This window comes from Prionailurus bengalensis, chromosome D3 (genome assembly GCF_016509475.1).
Source record: "Prionailurus bengalensis isolate Pbe53 chromosome D3, Fcat_Pben_1.1_paternal_pri, whole genome shotgun sequence".
Classification (NCBI taxonomy): Eukaryota; Metazoa; Chordata; class Mammalia; order Carnivora; family Felidae; genus Prionailurus; species Prionailurus bengalensis.
Genome location: NC_057356.1, coordinates 16,489,463 through 16,495,856, shown reverse-complemented (window position 1 = coordinate 16,495,856; position 6,394 = coordinate 16,489,463).

Here is a 6,394-nt window from a genome sequence, read left to right as displayed (position 1 = left end):
CAGACACAAAGGACAAATACTGTGTGGTTCCACTTATATGAGATACGTAGAATATAATAGGGACAGAATGCCATATAGAGGGTACCGGGAGCTGGAGTTATTCCTTAGTGGGTACAGAGCTTCTGTTGGGGGTATTGAAAAAATTTTGGAAATAGTAGTGGTAACGGTTGTGTGACATTGTGAATATACTAATGCCACTGAATTGTACATGTAAAATGGCAAAAAAAAAAAAAAAGTAAATTTTGTGTATATTCTACCACAATTTAAAAAAAATTAAGGGGCACCTGGGTGGCTCAGTTGGTTACGCGGCCGACTTCGGCTCAGGTCATGATCTCGGGGTCCGTGAGTTCAAGCCCTGCGCGGGCTCTGTGCTGACAGCTCAGAGCCTGGAGCCTGTTTCAGATTCTGTGTCTCCCTCTCTCTGACCCTCCCCTGTTCATGCTCTCTCTCTGTCTCAAAAATAAAAACGTTAAAAAAAAATTTTTTAATAAAATAAAAAATTTTTATTTTTTCTCTCTGTCTCAAAAATAAATAAAAACGTTAAAAAAATTTTTTAAATAAAATAAAAAAAATTTTTTAAAAACAATACAATCTTAAAAAAAATTCATATTGTGGGTGGTTCAGTCGGTTTAAGTGTCCGACTCATGATTTTAGCTCAGGTTATAATCTCATGGTTGTGAGATCGAGCCCCACGTCAGGCTCTCTGTACTGACAGTGTGGAGGCTGCTTAGGATTCTCTCTCTCCTCTCTCTGTCTCTCCTCATTCTGGCTCTCTCTCTCAAAATAAATAAGTAAACATTTATTTTATTTTATTTTATTTCAAAGTAATTTATTTCCCATTTTGTGCACTGTTAGCGCCTCCTCCCACCCCCCATAATAAGTAAACATTTAAAAACAATAAATTTTCAAAATTCATACTGAAAGCTTTTCCTCTCAGATTAGGAGCAAGACAAGGATGTCCACTCTGGTCACTTCTATTCAACATAGTATTGTAAGTCCTAGCCAGAACAATGAGGCAAGAAAATGAACTAAAAGCCATCCAAATTGGAAAGGAAGAAGTAAAATTATCTCTGTCCATAGACGACATGATCTTATATGTAGAAAACCCTAAGGATTCCACACACACACACACAAAAAAACCGTTGGAGTTAATAAACTAATTCAGTAAAGTTGCATGATACAAAATCAACCCTCAAAACTCAAGTGTATTTCAGGGTGCCTGGGTGGCTCAGTGGGTTGAGTGTCTGACTTCAGCTCAGGTCATGATCTCACGGTTCGTGAGTTTGAGCCCTGCATTAGGCTCTGTACTGACAGCTCAGAGCCCGGAGCCTGCTTCAGATTCTGTGTCTCCCTCTCTCTCTCTGCCCCTTTCCTGCTCATGCTTTGTCTCTCTCTGTCTCAACAATAAATAAACATTTAAAAACATTAAAAAAAAAAGAAAACTTCATATGGAATCTCAAGGAACCCTGAATAGTATAGTCTGAACAATTTTGAAAACGTTGGAGGATTCACACTTCCTTTTTTTGTTGTTGTTTCAAGTTTTCATTTAAATTCTAGTTAGTTAACTCATACTTCCTGATTTCAAAGCATGTTACAAAGCCACAGTAATCAAAACAATGAGGTGTTGGCATACAGACAGATATAGATCGATGGAATAGAATAGAGAACCCAGAAATAAAAACCCTTACATGGGCAAATGATCTCTGACAAAGGTGCCAAAGCTACTCAATGTGGAAAGGACAATGTCTTCAACAAATGGTCTTGGAAAAATTAGATATCCACATGCAAAAGAATGAAGTTGGATGGGTAAGGGGCATTAAGGAATCTACTCCTGAAATCATTGTTGCACTATATGATAACTAACTTGGATGTAAATTAAAAAATAAATATTTTTTTATAAAAAGAATGAAGTTGGGACCCTTATCCTATGCCATCTACAAAAATTAGCTCGGGGCGTGTGTGTGTGGGAGGGTGGTGCCTGGGTGGCTCAATCGGTTGAGCGGCTGACTTCAGATCTGATCATGATCTCACAGTTCGTGGATTCGAGCCCACATTGGGCTCTGCGCTGACAGTGTGGAGCCTGCTTCAGATTTTCTGTTTCCCTCTCTCTCAAAAATAAATAAATAAACATTAAAAAAAAAATTAGCTCAGGAGAACCTGGCTGGCTCAGTTGGTAGAGCATGTGACTTTTTTTTTTTTAACTAATCTCTACACCCAACAATGGGGCTCAAACTCACAACCCCCCCACCCAAGATCAAAAGTCCATACTCTACTGTCCGTACCCTACAGCATATGACTCTGGATCTTGGGGTCATAAGTTCAAGCCCCATGTTGGGGGTAGAGTTTGCTCAAAAAAAAAAAAAAATTAGCTTAAAATGGATTAAAGACTGAAATGTAAGACCTGAAACTCCTAGAACTCCTAGAAGAAAGCAGAGAGGAAAAGCTTCATGGCATTGGAGTTGGTAATGGTTTCTTAGACATGATACCAAAAGCACAGGCAACAAAAGCAAAAATAGACAAATAGGACTACATCAAACTGAAGCATTTGTGTACTTAAAAGGGGCACCTGGGTAGCTCAGTCGGTTAAGGGTTCGACTTCGGCTCAGGTCATGATTTCATGGCTCATGGTTTGGAGCCTCACATCCAGCTCTGTGCTGACAGCTCAGAGCCTGGAGCCTGCTTGGGATTCTGTGTTTCCCTCTCTCTCTGCCCCTCCTCCACTCACACTCTGTCTCTCTCTCTCTCAAAAATAAATAAACATTTAAAAAAAATTTTAGGGGCGCCTGGTTGGCTCAGTCGGTTGAGCGTCCGACTTCGGCTCAGGTCACGATCTCGTGGTCCGTGAGTTCGAGCCCCGCGTCGGGCTCTGGGCTGATGGCTCAGAGCCTGGAGCCTGCTTCCGATTCTGTGTCTCGCTCTCTCTCTGCCCCTCCCCCGTTCACGCTCTGTCTCTCTCTGTCTCAAAAATAAATAAACGTTAAAAAAAATTTATAAAAAAAAAATTTTTTTTAAAGATACAACAGGGGTGCCTGGATGGCTCAGTTGGTTGAGCATCTGACTCTTGATTTCAGCTCAGGTCATGATCTCACAGTTGTGAGATCGAGCCCTGTGTGAGGCTCCTCGCTAGGTGTGGAGCCTGCTTAAGATTCTCTTTCTCTCCCTCTCTCTGTGTCCCTCCCCCGACCCAAAACAGGACACAACAAAGTGAAAGGTGACCGACTGAATGAGAGAAGGTATTTGCAAATCATCTATCTGATAACAGGTTACTATCCAGAATCATAAAGATATTCTCTGGATGGACTGCGTGTGGAAAAAAGGTTTAGATACTTTGGTATACCGCCTCAATTTGCTCACCTGTAAGGGCACTTGGTCGTAGGTTAACCTGTGTATAGCTCTTCATATCTTTCCTGGCCCAGCACTCGATGCTGCTGCTGCTGTTCCTGTTTTGTTGCTGTTGACGAGAGCTCTGGACTAAGAGGCAGGTGCACACGGGCTCAAATCCTATCCCTACCCCTTTCTAGCTGTGTGGTTTTGAGCCAGTTACTTAAGGTCTCTGAACCCGTTTCATCATCTGTAAAATCGGGAAGGTGAGGACCACGATAATAACTATGTCAGAAGGTTGTCGTTAGGCCGGAAAACAACGTATGTGAAGCTCTCAGCTCAGCGCCAAGCAAATAGAAGCACTCAGCACATGGCAGCCGGTAGCTGCTTTTAAGCATTTCCTGGAAGCAAGAGCTTTGTCCTTCAGGGGCCGGGCAGGTGTGACCTTGCTGGAGTGTGGGTATGCTGTCACCTGAAGAAGCCGTGAAGCTATCCTTAGCTGTTCTTTCCACTGGAGAGTGTGTTTTTCCCAGGCTGGGAGAGGCTGGGTGGTACACACCTGTGCATGAATCTGGTGCAGCATAAGGTCATCGTACAAAGAACGTATGTAGAGCTTGGCGGGGTACTCAGTGCCTGCCGGGAGCATTCCTCCACCAACCCTGTGTCCCCTGCAGAGGTCTGGGTTGTTACATTTAGCACGTCTCTTTCCAGGGGGAGAGGGTTCTAGCAGCACGACCCCTCCCCCACCGGGGCTTTGCCCAGCATGAAATACACTTGAGAATTTGTCCAGCTCACCTCTGTGGAAGGCCTCCAGCTGGTTGAGGAAGGAGGAGAAAAGGAGGGAAGCAGGCAGGACTAAACCTCTTTTGGGTCTCAGGGCCCTCAAGCACTCCCCCAACCCACTACCACCGTGCCTGGTCCTGAGGCGATACTGTGGTATCGTAAGCACCAGATCCAACTCACATCTCAGTTGTGCTGAGTGACACTGGGGCTGTCCCTTAACCTCTCTGAGTCTCGATTATCTTCTCTGAAAAAATGGGGTTTGAAACTGGACCCATCTCAGAGGTTTATGCCATAGAATTTTGCTGGCCAAGCCTTCCCTTTCCTGAAGCAGTTGTCACTCATTCTGGAGGCTAACAGACCTACCCTTCAGTCAGGCTGATGTGGGGCCCTGAGCTAACTTTACTCTCCCAGCCCCCGCCCACCCCTTGGTGGGCACTGGGACAGTCTGTGTATCATCCTGAACAGCACTGTCCAATAGAGCCCTCTGTGATGTTGGAAATAGTCTATATCTGTGCTGTCCAATACCGCAGCCACTAGACACATGTGGATTGAGAAACTATTTTTTTAAATGTTTATTTATTTATTTATTTTGAGAGAGAGAGAGAGAGAAAGAGAGAGAGAGAGAGCAGGGCAGGGGAAGAGAAAGGGAGAGAGAGAGAATCTCAAGCAGGCTCCTTGCTGTCGGCACAGAGCCCGATGCAGGGCTCGAACCCACTAGCCGTGAGATCATGAACTGGGCTGAAATCAAGAGTCGGACACTTAACCGACTGAGCCACCCAGGGGCCCCAAGAAACTAATTTTTGATATTATTTAATTGTAATGAATTTAAGTAGCTACCGTACTGGACAGATGTAGAAACCTTAGGCACATATGGGGCGCCTGGGTGGCTCAGTCGGTTGAGCGACCGACTTCGGCTCAGGTCATGATCTCATGGTTTGTGAGTTCGAGCCCCGCATTGGGCTCTGTGCTGACAGCTCAGAGCCAGGAGCCTGCTTCAGATTCTGTGTCTCCCTCTCTGTCTGCCCCTCCCGCATTCATGCTCTGTCTCTGTCTCAGAAATAAATAAACATAAAACAACAACAACAACAACAACCTTTAGGCACATATGAAGCAAAGGATGACTTAAAATCCTGGGTCCGGTGGGGGAAGAGTCAGTCCCAAACAAACAAATCACTTGCCCTTGCTGGGCCTCAGTTTCCCCATCCGTTTACTAAAAGCTGTTTCAGTGTTATCTCATTAGCTGAAGGAATTTTCCTGGGGTTACTGGTTTGGGATAAAATAGGGGAACCCTTCCAGACGGATTTCTTCTTTTTTTGGCCCCGGTACATGCTCAAGGGAAAAGTATAGAGAGCTGGAATCCTGGAGGGCTTGAGCAGAGGCCACAGGGTTAGAATTAGGCAGTTGATTCTGTACTGACTCGGACATGGCATCACCTTACCCAGCGTAGAAGGAAATGGTTCAGCGGGAAGAAGCAGGTATGGGTTCACGTCCGGGCATGGCCATTTCCAGCCCTACCTCAGGCTGAGCCTCAGTGTCCTCATCTGGAATGTGGCCAAGATGCATCCCAGGACAAGAGGTGATTAAACATAACATGGCAGTGCGATGAAAGTGGCACTTAACCTCTGATCTTCCTCCCGCAAACCTATAACCAATCCGTATTCTGATTAGAAGAGAAACATCAGACAAATTGTAACAGAGGGGCATCCTATGATATACCTGACTGCAATTCCTCACAACTACCAAGGTCATCAACAATAAGGGAGTCTGAGAAACTATCACAGCCAAGAGGAGACTACAAAGACATGACAACTTAATATAATGTGCTATCTTGGATTGAATCCTGGAACAGGAAAAGGACATTTGGTGAGAACTAAAGAAATCTGAATAAACTATGGGCTTGAGTTTTACTAATATCCTTTCTGATACTAATCATGTATCGATGTTGGTTTATGAATTGTAACAAATATACCATTTACTAATGTTAGATATGTTACTAATGCAAGATATTAATAACAGGTGAAGCCTATGGGAGAGGGCAAGGTGGGGCAGGAGGGTATGTGGGGACTCTCTACTCAGGAAAAGTAAGTAAATGGATAAACACATAAAGTAAAAATAATAGGGTCTGCCTCCCCACCTCACAGGGCTGTTGCAGAAATCATGTGAGTACTAAGTAGGAGAGCACCAAGTAAACTGATTATAAAATAGAACATATTATGTGAGGAGTGCCTGGGTGGCTCAGTCTGTTAAGTGTCTGATTTCAGCTCAGATCATGATCTCATGGTTGGTGGGT